Below are 18,161 nucleotides of genomic sequence, written 5' to 3' on the forward strand. Positions count from 1 at the left end.
TACCTGATAAACTTGACTGTGTTTAGCCAAACTCCTTGAAAAATAGTCCAAACCTATATTGTGGGGTATTACAGAAAATAAGTTTGTTATATCAACTGTAACAAACCAAAAATCCCCCAAAGTTGTGTTAGACAAAGTCCTAAGGCAGTCAAGGCAATGCCAGGAATCTTTTAATATGTGTGGTATACAATCAAGAATGTTTTTACTGATGATGTCAATATATGCTGCCAAGGGTTCCATTTTTGACCTTCTACCTTCCACAATAGGTCTAAAAGGGGAGTTTATAATATCTTTATGTATCTTGGGAATTCCGAACAGACTGGGCATAACTGGATGTTCTACTGACAAGTAATTATATTCATCTTGATTAATTATTCGTTCACAAAGGAAATCATAGATTTGCCAGTCAATTTTTGTGTATGCCCTCTGTATGTTTAACATAGCGAGACAGCTTTAAAAAAGCAATGGAGAAAGGAGGATCTCTGTTGCTTTTTTTCAGCTATATTGCTATGTTAAACTCCTTTAACATAGCAAGACACTTTCTAAAAAGGAATGGAGCTCTTGCATTCTCCGTTGTTGTAACAAAAAAAAAAAAGACATACTAATGGAAAAAGGCTGGGCGACCGGACCTTTTTCCATTAGTATAAGTCTGATTTACAACGGGCACGCTGACCAATCAGCGTGCACGTGTTGGAATATTATGGGGGGGGGGGGTCATTGTATAACTGCAATGTCAATATGCTATTGAGTGTTGAAAGCATAAAAAGAAAATAAAAACCTAAGCGTCCATCACTATGTATGAAACATTTACTATTTTCTTAGCATGCAGAACTGTGCTTTTCTGTTCAAGCCATCTATTTCCTCTTATCCTGTCTTGTACAAGGTTTTCAGAAAACCTATAGTTCAATTATTCTTTCAAAAGAAATGCATAAAAATATAGATGTTTTCACACAACTTTTTTTTTCTCAAGGCAGTTGTGTGTTTTTGTGTTTGCTAAATTGGTTCGATGTTTTATAGTTTTATCAGTAACACCGGCATTCAGTGCAGGAAATATGCATGCTTACTGTAGCTTGCTACAAAAAGCACATACTCAACATGTAATTTTAGCATTTTCTCTTCTCAAGAGCAGAAGAGCCAATTAACCCATTACTTGCAAGTTTATATTCCTGCCTTCAGGCTTTGTTTGATAGAATATACTTATAACACACACACACACACACACACACGCACACACACAAAAAAAAAAAAAACAGTTAAAACAGGTAGTAGGGCACACCATCTGAATAAGCAGGTATATAGCAAGTTGCATAATATGCTGTGTAGAACATACACAATTCAAACCGGAGCAAGCCTCTTTCAACTCTCGGTGAAGATATGTTTAAATCTGTGAGGCATCATGTGAGATGTGAGTAGTAGGTGTAGGTGACAAGTGAGAAAGCTTGAAGAACCAGAAAAACTGCATACTATCAAAACAGATGTCAGCTGGTAGAGAAAATTGCTATAGCACTGACATCACACCTACCACCAGTCAGGATACTGAAACTGAGTGGTGGTCTATGTGCAAGTGGGATGTATATATAATGTTTAGAAGTTTAAAAAGTGGAGTATAACAAAAACTGGGCTGTTCTGGACACGAATGTATATTAGCACTATCTAAAGTAAATAACTAGTGTTATAACTTTGGAGACAAAAGCTTGAATTTGAGAATGTAATCCCAAAAATGTGTAACTGTGGAAGTTACCAACAACTGAGCAGGCAGTTAGTGATTGGCATATCACATCAGTATATTTGAAGGATAGTCTTAGAAATGTGTTCAGTCAGGTGACAGGATGCCTGAAAAATGAGAGGGCATCAGTTGCTTATATGCTTTTTGTTTGTATACTGCTGACCTGCATTGTGAAGGAAAATGTAGAGTCTAGGTGAATACTTAAGCATTTAAATGTAAAAATAATTTCTGATTTCATGGCATGAGTTGTAAAGATATATCAGTTATGAATCATATAGGAAACTGTATGGTCTCTTTTGAGGTCCAGTCTGCCAAAAGATTGTTTTGTCAAAATGGATAATTTCTTCTGAGGCTGCATGACTTTGGTGGATAGTATTTTATGTAAGAAGTGCAGGTATGAAGCTGTACATAGGGGTGTAAGGCTTGCCAGTCACTTCTTCTAAATCAAATATTTTATTTTTAATGGTCATTTTTCAATAAAGCATTCCAGAACTTGAAATACCATCTATATTCTGTTATGCCTGTGATATAAATAGGACCTGCTGGACAGACAGGTATGTATCCCAGAGACTACCCCATCTATGGAACAGGCTCCCCATCCATGTGAAGCAGAGTTCCTTCCTAATCCAATTCAAGTGCAACTTCAACAATTGGATGGGGAACTAGAAATTCATCCCAGGTGTGGCACCTATGTCTCTAATGGACAGAGACAACCTGTAAATGGTTCATCTCCCAGGCCCCTGCTTACACTTATCAAGGGTATCAGAAATTGTCAGACATTTGAGATGCATGGCTAGGCTTAAAAAGGCCCTTGTGGTCATTAGCCTAGTAAACACCTATGAATCTATGAAACTACAACTACTCTTCCAAAGAAAAGTTTTGGTTTTGTCAATGTTAACAGCGTTTTTTTTTCTAATGGCATATAGCTATTCAGGTGTATAAGGTTATACATAGTTTAATTCTAAAATCATACGGTCTTCAGTCAGTTATAAGAATGACTAAGTAGGTCATTTGCACAGTAATCACACAGAGCACAAGAATTTTTTAAGCACCTTTATTAAATTATCATGAAAGAAATTGACAAATATAAATTAATATAAAAGAAAACAAAAAACATTAACATGTTTCCAGTTATGGAAACACAGCAGTCACAGTTCAAAATATTCAGAGGTAAAATAGGCAGCAAACAGCAGGTAAAATAAATCCAACTTGAATGCATATACAAACTGGTAAGTGCTTTCACTATGGAACCATAGCATCTTCAGACCCTAATAAAACAGCATCTTCACTAAACATTTATATAGCAATATCATAATACATAAACCAGTCAGAAGTTAAAAACTAATAAAACAAACAGTTAAAAATGAACTCACTAAAAGAGTGAACTCAGCAAAAGAAGGTAAACATTACTTTTTCCTTCTGCCTTTTAAAACAGGTTTCAAAGGTACAAATTCATTTAAGCCTAGCCCCATATGTGAATGTAGTTTGGCTATCCATCTTGCTTCACATCTCTGTTTCATTTTCTTAAGCGCTTGTGTTGGAGTTTGGTTCGTGTCTGTGGAATAAAGATTTTTTGCTCATTACTTTGCTATTTTCTTGGCGAGAATTTTTTGAGCTTTGGTCAAATTGCAAAGAGATTTTCCTTGCATTTCTGCATTTGCTGAACGTTTCACAGTATTCCAGAGTGAGGTTTTTGGTCTACACGCACTCCTGTTTCCTGGTTGTGTTTTGCTGCTTCCTTTGATTTGTCATTTTCTTTGTTGTCTAACCTAACATTCTCCTATATAATATCTAATACTGTTCATTACCTTTCATCTGGACATGTTTAGCTAAGGCATTAACAATATTTGTTTATACAATATATATGGTCCCTAATGCATTCATGAAACCAGCAGTTGGTTTTGCCAACATGAAATGAGCTGCAGTGCTCACAGTTAGCTAAATAAACAACATTCATGGTATCTCAGTTAGCCATAACATTTAAGGAGTATTTCTTCATTGTCCATGGATGAACAAAGTCATTTCCCTCTCTTACATACTGTCAGAAATTACAAGTGCCACATTTTTTGGTACCCTCTCCCCATTGTCTGTAGCCCAACTTAGCCGGACAGCACAGCACCCTTTTTAGAAGTCTGTTCCTGTAATAAAACTTAGAAGATGTGCCAGTTAATACTTCAATAGATGAATCAGAAGTTAAAATGTGCCATTTCTTTTTAATTACATCAGTGACCTTATTTATGTCACTGGAAAAAGCCATTGGGATTCTTAAAATGCTATCCCTTCTAACTTGCCTATACTGATCACGGGTGGGGGATATAAAGTAGGGTCTCCCAATATCCTTCCTAAGCTGGTGGGCACCACACATACCCTTAGCTATTTCAGCCCCCCTATGCCCCCTATCCTCAAAATCTTCCTTCAGAGTCACAACAAATTCCACAAAGTCCTGGTCTTTAACATGTAGCCTTGAGGCCCCTAACACTTGTCCCTTCACCACATTCTCAAACACATGGTTAAGATGCACACTACTTTGATGGACAAAACTTGCTTTCTAGCAGTCCTTCATATAAAGGCTTGTAATAAGCATATTACTATTGGCCTCCCTCTTCACCTTAACATCCAAAAAGGATATCTCAGTATAGGACTTAGTAGCCATAAACCACAAAAAGTCTGTAATGTAATGAATATAACAGATAAACTGATCTAATTCTACCATGGTGTCAGTCCAAACCATAAAAAGGTCATTCACAAACTGTTGGTATAATTTTATTTGATGACCCCCACCATCTTGAACTCACTAGAAACCTGCATTCCAGGTTAAATAAATAAATAAATAAAAAAAAAGTGAGAACGCATTGGCCAGACATATTGACCTATTGCCAGGCCACTCTTTTCTGTTTATGGGTATAGACCATCTACCAGTGTCAGTTAGGGGGGACCTGTTTCTCTGTTACTGGAGGTACGTGAGCTTCTCTGGCAGCTGAGATTGAATGCTTTTAGTACCCCCGGTTTAAATGAAAGCTGTAACATTGCACCTTTTTTGAAACTTAAGGCACATATGAGGTGATAACCTGTGTTTTCTTTATATTTTATTAGTTAATATTACACATATATATATTTTTTTGATTACCTAATTAAATTTAAGTTTCAGTTTTCCATTTTTAGTATAGACACACCCCTTTTGCTTGTTTTATTTGTTTGGTCTGTTTTTAAGAGCACAAACAGACTATATAAAATATTTTCACTAGTTTAAGTGAGGACAAATATGTTTTTCAACTATATATTCACATACATTTTTTATACTGTCATGTGAGTTTCCCACACGTGGGCAATTCTGATGTGTGAAATACTATTGTCCTAAAGCTGTTTTTACGATAGTTGAAATATATAAACAGCATGCTATTGCTTTGTTTTACAAAGCAGAAAGTATATTAATCGAATGTGATTTAAATACTTGCCAACTAGTACTATGTGGTGCATTGCTTATCACGTAGGAATTCTTTTGGCTGTTTTTTGGTTGTTTTTGATTAAATCTAAAAATATACATAGGTATGATTATTAACTTTTAAATACAATCACTGACTGATTGTATTCATTGTACTTTTTATTTTTGGTACGGTTTTTAAAATATGTTTTAATTCATGTTCCTTGTTCAATATGATGACGTATATTGTATTTTCTATTTAAAACGCATTCTCGCGTTTTCTTATACCTCTGATGAAGCTTCCTGGTTAAGGTAGCGAAAACGCTGGATGTATTTGTTTTAATAAAATTAAGCGTTAAGGTTTTTGGCTGGCTACTCTTCTTTTGGCGTTTAGGACTTTTTGTGGTCAACAGAAACCTGCATTCCCATACAGCCATGACTGCATTGGCGTAACTATTGGCACAAGGTGTGCACATAGCTGCGCCAAACCTCTGGTGGTAATATCTATTGTCAAATGTGAAAATGTTATTCTCCAAAACCATTTCAAGGAGAAATACAATAAGATAAATCTGCCTAGCATCCAAATCACTTCTCATTTCAATAAAATCCTTGACCATTAAAATACCTTGCTGATTAAGTATCACTGCGAACAGTGATAATACATCAACCAAAAGGTAACTAGATGGAAACACATCACCCCTAGAAAACGCATACAAATCAAAAAGAAATTGCTGTGTATCTTTTAACACAAAAACATTGTGTCCAACATCGGTCTCAAATTTTTCTCTATATAAATGGACATAGATTCAGTGAGCCCCACCCCCTCCCGCCCCCAGCAACTGTAGTTCTAAACGGAGGAGGACTCATGTTCTTGTGAATCTTAGGTAGATCCTGAAATAACAGAACAAATGTAAATCAGCTTTTAGGTACCTATACAAATTATCAGAAATAGTTTTTTCTAACTTGGCACTGTAAAGCAAACCATGAGCATTACTACTAAAGCCATATAACTCAACCTTAGAAATGCATTTGTAAGTTTCACTATCAGACACCATAGCATTCAAACTGTTGTAATAAAATTCATGGTTCATGACAACCACCATGCCACCCTTGTCAGCAGATATTATCACAATACTTTGTTCATTCATGAGTGAGCATAAAACACGCCACTCATCTGGTGACAAATTATCAAACCTGCGACCAGTTTTTATCTTTCTGTAATACATTGTAAATATCAGATTCACACATTCTCAGGAACTCTTCTAACATAGAATTATTAACAGGAACAAAAGTGCTAGGTTCACAAAATAATGCAACATCCTTATCAAAGACAGTCTCACCAAGCTGTAATTTCAACATATTTCGTGCAGTTTCAAATCAAAAATAACATCCACCACATCGCAACCTTGTGATGGGATAAAAGATAAACAATTACTCAAAATATACATTTTTACCTCAGAAAGTACCTTCGTAGAGATATTATGTATCAGCGTTCATCTCTTATGAGCCACATTTGTTGTTCTCCTTACATTTGTGCTCTTATTCTACTTCCCCATCTCTCAACTGAGTGAATGTGAGCAGTCGGCCAACCCACATGTTTTGATAGGTTGTTGTAGAGTCACAAAACCCTGCACCACTGAAACAACAGGCATTTTCTTTCTAACTACCAGTTGCTCAACAATACTGGTCCTAGCTGAAGTCATCCATCATTGGTTAATATTCCCCTAGTTACCAGTCTCATTGGGGGGAGTGGTACAGACAGAACTATCACTAAACTTTGTTAACTTAGGAGAGATACTAGGTGCTGTTTTAGTTAAGGCCATATCATCATAGCCTTCAAATACATCAGAGGGTACTACTGTGTTTGATTTCTCATTCGTCAAAGTTCTTGGCCAAGAAGAAACATGATCAGCATGAAAATCATTTAAATCACGGTTAAGTTTCTTCCTGTTACTAGTAATCAACTTCCTCTCATAGGCACTCACATTGTGTATCATGTCACTAGTCAACCTAGAGTTCACTTTCCTGCCATTGGATATCACCACAAAGTTCTGATTCTTTAGGCAGAAAAAAATCTATCAACAATTGAAGATAGTAAAAACTAGTCTCCAAATTAATTTTCTGATAAGATGCTAATAATTCAGGATAGCGAGTGCCATGTAAGGGCATATTAAGAACCCTAAGGCCCCTTTGTATAACTTTAAGCTGTATACAACCTTCAAAATGCAGTCTCTGGTGTTGGTATTGTTTAAGTTCATACAAATTATTTTCTGCAGTCCTCAGTTTAGCAGCAAATACCTTCCTTACTTCCCCCTTAGCTGCATTAGATTCACTCAAAGAGTACTCGCCACTCAACAGGGGGTTTGTACCAACATTCAGAAATTTTATCCTCCTGTTCTTCCTCACTATTAACTGCTCATGGTTCATTGTAGTGTCAGTAGCTGGATTACCAGAAAATCCTTCAGCCATGCTCCACTGGTAAAACCAAAAGTCCAAAATGTAAAACAAAATTCCACCAGCAGACAAACCACACTAGTAGCCAGGAACCAAAGCTGAGTGCAGAGAAAAAAAGCACAAGTGTGAAAACACAGCAGTCACAGTTCAAAATATCCAAAGATAAAATAGGCAGCAAATAGCAGGTAAAATAAGTCCAAGTCTAATGCATATACAAACTGGTAAGTGCTTTCACTATGGAATCATAGCTTCTTTAGACCCTAATAAAATGTAGCACTTGTAATTTATGCCAGTATGTAAGAGAGGGTAAAGAGTTTGTTCATTCACAGACAGGTAAGAAATACTCCTTAAATTTTATGGCTAACTGTGGTACCACAAACGTTGTTTATATAGTTTATTTAGCTAACTGTGAGCAATGCAGCTCATTTTATGTTGGCAAAACCAACCATCAGTTTCGTGAATGCATTAGGGACCATATATATTGTATAAGCAAAGGTAATATTGTTAATGCCTTAGCTAAACATGTCCAGATGAAAGGTAATGAACACAGGTTTTCTTCTGTTGTGTTAGATGTTATATATGAGAATGCTAGGTCAGGCAAAATTGAAAATGAAAGAGAGAGATGTGAAGCAAGATGGATAGCCAAACTACATTCTCATATAGGGCTAGGCTTAAATGGATTTGTACCTTTGAAACCTGTTTTAAAAGCCAGAAGGAAAAGGAAAAAGTAATGTTTACCTTATTTTGCTGAGTTCACTCTTTTAGTGAGTTCATCTTTAACTATTTGTTTTATTAGTTTTAACTTCCGATTGGTTTATGTATTATGACATTGCTATATAAATGTTTAGTGAAGATGCTGTATTATTAGGGTCTGAAGAAGCTATGATTCCAGAGCAAAAGTGCTTACCAGTTTGTGTATGCATCAAACTTGGATTTATTTTACCTGCTGCCTGCTGTTTGGTGCCTGTTTTACCTTTGGATATTTTGAACTGTGACTGCTGTGTTTTCCACTTGTGCTTTTATTCTCTGCACTCAGTTTTGGTTCCTGGCTACTAGTGTGGTTTGTCTGCTGGTAGAATTTTTGTGTTTGACATGTTTCCAGTTATGTACATTATGTTAACTGTCCTCTGTCCTACATTGCATAAACTGCTCAATTCTTGCCTTCCTTTAAACCTCACTCCTCCCCCAGAACATTATTCTGCATATATTGTTCCCACAATTTCCATTTATTTCTATGTAATTTCTTCTTCCCTTTTCTAAATATCCCACTTCCAGTTCTTTTCCCTCTTTTACAATTTTCAGTACTTTAAATACAGGTGGTTCAGACTTTGATTTTTGTTTTCTTGTAATTTTTTCTTTGGCAGCCACCACTTAACAATGCCAGTGTCTATGCCATTCAAATCCTGTTTCCCAGCTCAAAAGAATAATTTCTTTAGTTACACCCATTTGCTCACCCAATATTTCTGACAAAGTACTTTGCAGAGAATTTTAAAAATCTTCCAACTCATTACACTCCCAAAACATATCTTCCCGTCACTACATGGACTCCAACGTTTGAAATCTACCTGAGTAAAAATTCTCACAAGAAAATTTTTTTTGTGAAACTGCCAAAAACAGAGAGAAAATACAGAAGATGGGGGAGCATCACACATACCTGTAAAAGGATGGAGGACTGCAGCATTATTTGTAGGTACTGATCTTTTTGCAAACTAGATTGCCCTTTGATGGCAAACTAGAATAGACTTATCGATTGCAATTCTTTCTTAAGAGGATGTGGTCAAAACATAATTCTTTCTTAAGAGGATGTGGTCAAAAACATCAAATACTTTGTGCAAATTTATAAACAGTACACTGACAAAAGGTTTCTATGTTCATTCAACAGATAGTATCTGTAACACAAGAGTAAAACAGGTGCTATAGACGTCTCTAAAATTGTGTAAATCAATGGCGTGTGTTAAACATTGTTATATTCCTTTTTTTTACCATTTCCTCGTGTAACATAATCCATTTTGATGAAAGTCACACAACTGACCTATGCTACGTGGTGCAGACACAGTATATGCATGGAGGTTGAAGTGTTAAGCTATATCAACTGCAACACACAAATAATTAAATGTACCAAAATTCACCCAGCATATACTTGAATCACCACTAAGTATAGCGCTGGACTTACAGCTATCTATTTGGTTATTACAGAATCCATGGGAAGGTTTTAGAACATTTCACTGTGTCAATATAAGGAAACAAATCATCACAATTCTAAGTTCAGTACTCAGAATGGTTGCATTTTGAGAAGGGATATGCTGGGTGAACTTCAAACATTAATTACAAAACACCATCCTTCAGAGAGTGGCAACATGGCAGGGCGAACCAAAGATAAGTTGTCCTGAACAGTGTATGTAGATCCATAATAGTAAGCCTGTATACAATGACTGTGCACATGCTCAGCAAATCGGTCACTGCTCAGTCTGTACTCCAGTAACATCTTATCTATGGTTGGCACTTATGTGGCTTCAGCCCTTTTCTTGGTTTTCATGTGAGTTTCTACAAAATGTAAAACAAGAAAAAAAAATCAAACACAGCAATAAGAATTGTAATCTATTAGTTATGTAGAAACAAAGCATTTAAACTTGATGTATTTATAAAGAAAAAATTGAAAAGTTTTTTTTCTAATGAATGACATTTCTTAAGAGGTACATGTGAATACATTGCTTATTGTTATGGTGCATCTACATAGCCTATTTTTTTTATCCATTTCAGCTTCAGAAAAGTAAAGGTAAATCTTGTGACTAGATCATCTTGAGTTTTAGGCTACAATTACTGCAGGAAGTTTTTGGTTTTAATCATTGCAACCAGAGCCCAAATTATCTGCTTGGTGAACTGAAGCAGTGTGCTCTGAACTGTGAGTATTTGATTTGACTGGATTAAGCAGTGAGAAATTTATTTGTGATGTTTTCTATTGTGTTTGAGATTGCCTTATGCATGGCAACTGTAGCTAGAGATAGGAGACAGGTGATGAGGCATAAGGCAGAGACTTGTGCTATATGCAGAGTGCAAATTCCAGTAAATCCTACAAAAGGTAAAACATTTTCTCAGTATAACACTGCAAAAAGCGCTTTCATCCACCCAAAGTGTAGACTTCATCAGAATACATAGTACATCCAATTAATGATTTAAATACCATTCTTTTTTGGCGCCAATGAGTTAGTTAACTAGTTCATCCCATATTTAAAGCTATACACTTCCTATATACTATGTACTAAACAGTTATACAGTAAATGTAGTAAAAACTTCCTATATACACAACCTCAAATAGGGCAAATTCATAAATATTATATAATTGATGTAATACAGTCCAAAACTATAAGAAACACACAATAAAATACTGTAAAAATACTATTAGATTAGAATAGTGTGTATATTGTTTTCTGCAACTATTTCATACCCGTGCTAATAAAATAGGCTTTATGATGAAGTCCACACTGGGTAGATGAAAGCGCTTAATCTGTTAGCACATTATGAAAGCAGTATTTTAAAAGTATTTTTATGTGGTTGCACACTTTTTTAGCTCAATTAAAGTTTTATGAATATTTTGGAAGCCTGATATTGCTCATTTGGAAGAATCCTGTGCCAACCAAACATTTTTCTTCTTTTTCTCAGTTTGGTTGTCACATACAACAGAGTTAAAAGGCAAGTATAAAAATAATGGGAAAATACTGAATATATGTTAAAAGATTATTAAGAAAACATAAACTAAATTACAAATGTTTTATAACAAATGTTTTAGATAATTTCCAAAACGGGAAAACAAAGTCTGCATTTATTACACATGACAAAAAAATGGATGGATGCTACCATGTGAGAAAAAGTGGATATGGAACTTGATACAGTTTAAGTTGTATAATTTCTATTTGAAAGAATGTTTTATACATTGTTTCCTAAGAAAAGTTTACAAAGTACTACTGCAAAGCTTACAATGTACACTGATTAAAGTTTGTGTTGGATAAAAAAATGGCCACAGTACTAATTAGAATATTTCTCTTTAGTTATGTAAAAGAATAATCATTTTTTTATGGGAGAAAATGGCTGCAGGGATTAGTGTTAAAGTAGAACAAATTAAATGTGTGAGCTAAAAAGTGTCTCATTAGTTTAAATTAATACATGATGACAGAGGAAGTTGATAATTTCCACGGAAGGTTATTTCGTGAAAAATAGCAACACTGGATTTTATCAAAGCCACCAGTCTGACGAGACAGGATAGCATTTTGAAAAGATAGATCTTTGCCATTTACACTGAAGGACAGATAAGAAAAACAATAAAAAGGCTTGAGAGAGAAGATCTTATTAGTTCAGTGAAGCACGGCAAACAGGCAGCTGATGTTCTTCATGTTTCACTGTTGCAGTCATCACACGGGTTATCTGCCTGCAGGTAGCCTTTAGTCGGCCCGAATACCAGAGACTTAATATTTCTGTGTCGGTTGCTGTCTCTCCAGGTCTGACATCAGGATGTCAGGGGTATAAAAATAGACAGCCAACGCCATTACATCAGTCTTTCTTGCTGGGGAAACTGAAGCAGAAGTAGATCGCACGAGTGCCAGTTGGCCGTTACCTGAGTTTTCATTTCCAAATTGAATTATCCTGAAGTCTTCTAAAGCTAAGTATCCCATTGGGGATCCTTTTTTTTTTTGCTCTAATCGATGTCAGAAAAAGTTAACAATTGTCTTGCCAGTGGAAAGCAAATACCACACCTAGATTTCCATTCTTACTGTGTCACCGGTTTAGGACCAGACCACAACTTACCTCACTGTCGGTTTTGTGCCTTGTTCAACACCCGAATTATTCATCATCAGGCCCTTATTGTCACAAAATACTTTTGTTCTTGATCTCTGTATTCTGAAATGGCTTCGGTAAGCCATCTGACTACAGATCTTCTGAAAAAACGTAAGGGTAAAGACAGAGACATACCCCTCAGGTCCAAAACTGCCGCCGACGCTTCTGTTAAACTAGTCACCAGTTCACAGGTACTCAATGAGGTGCTTTCGCAGCCCCTGATGCCCACTTCAGTGGAGTTGCAGGCCTCTGCTGAGACCCATTCTGAGTATGCCGCGAGACTCTTCTTCAACTACAGAACCTGCGGATGTCTCTACTTTGGATGGGTCCGGAGCTGCTGAGCAGGCACCGGCTTCTGAGGAAGTTCTTTGCACTACCGATATTCGACACAAACCGACGACTTCTTTTGCATCTTCAGTTCTGTCTAAAACTACCAAGTTTCTAAGGCCAAGAGTACGTGCTACACCTAAAACAACAACGGCCCAAACTCAAGCACCTCCTTCCTTGCCACAACATCAAATGCTTAAAATGGCAGAAGACCTTATTATGCTGATTAGGGGAAGTCAGCCTTCCCCTGCTAAGAGAAAAAGAGACCTGTCCCCAGCAGCTTTAACAGACCAAGAGTCCGATGACTCTGAGGTATCTCATTATGAAGACATGCATTTATCTGCTTATGAGGATTCAGATTCAGATGCAGATGAATCCATTCCCTCTGCTTCTCATGCAGAGGATTTTTCTTTTGGTGAAATCTTACATACTTTAAGAGAGCATTTCCACTGGGAATGCCAAGACTATCCTCAGTCCAAAAACAGACTCAGAGAATTTCTACATTTTCCACAACACAAGCCTTTAGCAATACCCCCAGTCCTGGATGTTGTGGATGATGTCTTTATGGAATCCAGTTTAACTCCTGATGCTTTACCCCTGCTACTAGGAAACCAGACAGGTACTACAGAGTTCCTGACTCTCACAAATTCCTTTTTAAAAATCCTACTGCTGACCTAGAGGTCATCTCCCAGTGGCCTAAAGGTATCAAAGCAACTGCAGCTAAGAATACCATCCCTTCAGACAGGGATTCCAGAGCTTTAGACAGATGGGTTAAGAAAGTATATACCTCTGCAACTCTCACCATTAGGGCTTTAAATGCCAGTTTCACATCCTGAAGTACCAACAACATATTATGGAACTTATTAAGTAAAAAATAGCTACCTTTACAGACAGTGCAGAAAATAAAGAATTACAAGCGCTTATGCATACTGCAAGCCAAAGTCAGCAAGCATTCTTTGCAATGTGGCTTTGACGCCATAGAAGCATCTTGCAGGGCAGCAGTCACTGGTTCTGTACTGAGAAGGCATGTGTGGCTTAAGGAGCAGACCTTGTCAAATCAAAATTACTAGACGCTCCTTTGAACAAGGACAATCTGTTTGGCACCATAGCAGAAGAGGTTCTTAAAAATATGGAAGAAAAAGCTACATCTATGCAGCCAGTCAAAGATTTATTTCAAGTACAGCCTCCTAGATTCAGTAGGCTTGCTCCTCAAAACATTGGTCCTTTCCAGACCCATCAAGGCCATCTCAAACTAGACCCAGGGGAAACAGACGCCCCAGACTACAGTCTCAGGGTATGCAGAGATGTAAGCAATGGAGTGTCTCCACTTCAAAAACAGGGAGTGCTAAGCTACCCCCTTATGGAAATAATTCACAATGACTTCTCAACTCCACTCCCCACCTCTGCCCAACTGCTTGTGCCCCTAGGAGGAAAACTTACCCATCATGCAAAAAAACTGGACTTTCATCATCAAAGACCAATGGGTCCTCAACATTCTATCTCAGGGGTACAAATTTTACTTCCACTCACTGCCAACCCCAAAAGGGTTCCCAGACCTTCCTTCAAACCAGTGGGCAGAGGCACAAAAACCAAGTTCAATCCCTGCTCTCTATAAGGGCAATTCAACCTGTTCCTGCAGAACAGATAGGTCAAGGGTTCTATTCCAGACTTTTCCTGGTGCCCAGATCTTTCCATTCTAAACACCTTCCTGGTGGTACCAAAATTGAAAATGCTCACCCTGCAGCAGCTTCTTCCCATGCTGGCCAAAGATGCCTGGTTAGCCACCCTAGACTTAAAAGAAGCCTATCTGCACATCCCTATCAGGGACTCATGCAGGAAATATCTACGCTTTAAGGCAGGATCTATGCATTATCAGTTCTCTGCACTTCACTTTGGCTTATCCACTGCTTCCAGAGTATTCACAAAATGCTTGGCTCCAGCCATTGCCTACTACAGACAGAGAAAAATTCAAATTTACCTGTATTTGGATGACTGCCTGATTCAGGCAGACATGCAGGAAATGCTGTTGCAGCACCTGACATTTGTAAAAAAACCTTCTACCTCCCTGGGGTACACCATCAATGAAAATAAATCAAAACTAGTCCCCAATCAAAAGATTGTATTTCAGGGAGCAAGCTTAGACACAGCATCCCAGATGGCATTCCTTACTGCAGAAAAACAAGCCTATCTGACAGACAACTTCACTCAAATGGCCACCAGAACCCAGCTATCCGCAAGGTAAATCCTGCAAGCCCTAGGGTTCATGGCTTCATGCATCCTACTGATTCCATAAGCCAGACTGTGTATGAGGAAACTTCAATGGTACTTAAAAAGTCTTTGGTGCCAACATTCTCAGGACCTGGAAACTGTCATTCCTATCATACCTTGTCTACGGACAGAGTTTATTTGGTGGGCAGTAACATGCAACCACAACAAGGGACTTCCCTTTACTCAACCCCACACCATCCAGACCCTAACCACAGATGCATCAGACTATGCCTGAGGGGCACACCTGGATGACAAGTGCATTCAGGGCCACTGGAGCCCAAGTCAAATTCATTTGCACATCAACCAAAAAGAGATGCTAGCTGTTCAGCACACTCTAACAGCTTTCAGATCCCTACTCTCACCAGGACCCCTGCTAATAAAAACCAACACCACAGTTATGTACATCAAAAAACAGGGGTGAACCCACTCTGCAGGCTAGCCATGGCCCTGTGGAACATGGCCTTGGACATACAGGTCCACCTGCAAGCTCAATTCCTGCCAGGCAAACAGAAGTCACTGGCAGATGACTTAAGCAGAAATCTCCTAGACTCACGAGTGGCAATTAGAGCCCAGCACCTTCAGCCTTCTGATTCAGAAATGGGGGACCCCAGAGGTGGATCTCTTTGCCTCCCCCTGCAATCACCAGCTCAGCAAATTCTGCACCAGGACACCTCACAGCAGGGCCTGGAAAGTGGATGCCCTATCCTTCCAGTGGGTAAACCTCTTAATCTCTGCATTTCCCCCTCTGCCCCTTCTCTCAAGAATATTGCTCAAGATAAGGCAGGACAGACCAAGGACAATTCTGATTGCCCCCAACTGGCCACACCAGCACTGGTACCCAGTTCTGTGCAGCCCGTCACCGGTGCCACCCTGGCACCTACCCCAGAGCCCAACCCTGCTCACTCAGCAGGGGGGACAGATCTTGCATCTGCAACTGCAAACCCAGAATCTTGCAGCCTGGCTTATTCCTTGAATTCTCCCCCAGTGACCAGCCTAACAAAGCAGGTGCTGGATGTCATTCTTGAAGCCAGAAGACCCGGTACAAGGAAATCCTATGCCGATAAGTGGAAATGGTATTGCTCCTGGATTCAGTCTAAAGGAGAGGACACAACCCTGCCCTCCCTACCTCTAATCCTGGATTACTTAGCAGATGTACTCCACAGAGGCCTAGCCTTCTCCTCCATTAAGATCCATGCCTCTGCCATCTCGGCTCATTACAACTCTGAGCCACCCCTCTTCTCAAATCCTCTCATAAAACAGTTCCTAAGAGGGGCAAACAACTTAAGGCCACCAAGGAGAGCATCCACTCCTGCTTGGGACCTTAACTTTGTACTGGAAAAGCTCCAACTACCCCCTTTTGAGCCTGCAGTGTCAGCAGAGTTAAAATTCCTCTCTTGGAAAACAGCATTGCTCCTGGCCATCACTTCAGTGAGAAAAGTGTCTGAGCTACAAGTACTTATGGCCGTGGACCCCTTCATTATTTTTCATGCTGACAGGGTCTCCCTCAGGAATGATCCTTCCTTTATGCCTAAAGTAGTGTCCAGTGTGGCTCTCAACCATTCTATCTATTTGCCAACCTTCTTCCCTATTCCTCAAATTAAAGGGGAAAGGATCCTGCACTCCTTGGATGTGCACAGACAGCTCAGGTTCTACCTGGATAGGACTAAGCCCTTCCAGAAATCTGACCAGTTATTACTCAGTTTTGCACCAGGGGAAGAGGGCAAGGCCATTTCAAAACAGGCATTTTCCAAATGGATAGCACACTGTATCCAGTTCTGCTACAAACATCATGGGAAACCAACCCCTCAGGGGGTCAGAACACATTCCAGTAGGGCAACCTCTACCTCTACAGCATTCCTCAGGGGAGTCCCTATCAGGGACATTCTAGAGGCTGCTGCCTGGAGTTCTGTACACACATTCAACCAAGCATTACCAGCTGCCTATATTTTCCAAATCCAGGGCAGGTTTTGCAACTGCAGTCCTGCATGGCATACAAGTCAGCCCAAACTCTTCTTGACTGCCGCCACCCTTTCTTCAGCTTTGGGAATCAACCCAAGTGTGATGACTGCAACAGTGAAACACGAAGAACATAGTACAGTTGAGTACACTTACCATAAAATGTAGATGTTCAAGTGTATTCACTGTTGCAGTCCTGGTTTCCCTCCCTCCAGGCCCCTTCTCTTTCTCTCTCCTCTATGTGTATATTACTCACCCCTTGCAGGGGTATTGGTATTGATATTTACTTTTTACTGGTGGTGATTTTTCCACCATAGCATGGCTCTCTGTTGGGGGGCTCCTGACATTTGGGGTAAGAAAAACTGATGTAATAGCATCGGCTGCCTGTTTTTATACCCCTGATGTCCTGACGTCAGACCTGGAGCGAGAGCAACTGACGCAGAAATACTGTCTCTGGTATTCGGGCCGACTGAGGGCTACCTGCAGGCAGATAACCCAAGTGTGATGACTGCAACAGTGAATACACTCGAACATCTACATTTATGGTAAATGTACACAACTGCACTTTTTTATTCCATCACTTAAAGGGATAATATCATATGTATTTTTGGTGATTATAAATGGACTGTTATTCAGGCTATGATCGCTGAAATATATAATTTCCCTCAATAGGAATAACTGGTAGTCATGCTTAATAGTGAAACTGAGGGCAGGATTCACGAAGCCTCCGTGTAAGAGTTACAAGGCTTACACGGAGGCTGCAGTTGAACAGTGTGATGTCAGCATGTCATGCATATGCATGAGGGCATGCTGAATCACACCTAAGGCTAACACAGTCCTTGTAAGACAGTAGGGGGTGTGTCGATAGGGCGAGCCCTGCAAACGGACACGCCCCCAGAAGAGTAAAAGTCCTGAAAGTAAACCCCCACGACACAGTCCATGTAAATGTGAATAAACACAACACAACACATGCCCCCACAGACTATGAACATAAAATGTAGAAATGAACATCTAATATTTTTTTTTATAAGTTGTAAAGATGTTTGACCATGAGTGCGCTCGTTTGCGCGGGCGTGCCCGGTGCTTAGCCACAGTTAGCAGTCAGTGGAAAAGCATATAAGAACTAAATATGCAAAGTAAGCCAAGAAGCAATAGCGTAGCGGTAGAGACGTCGGCTGA

Source organism: Protopterus annectens, chromosome 8.part0, assembly GCF_019279795.1.
Source record: "Protopterus annectens isolate FY-2018-M chromosome 8.part0, PAN1.0, whole genome shotgun sequence".
NCBI lineage: Eukaryota > Metazoa > Chordata > Ceratodontiformes > Protopteridae > Protopterus > Protopterus annectens.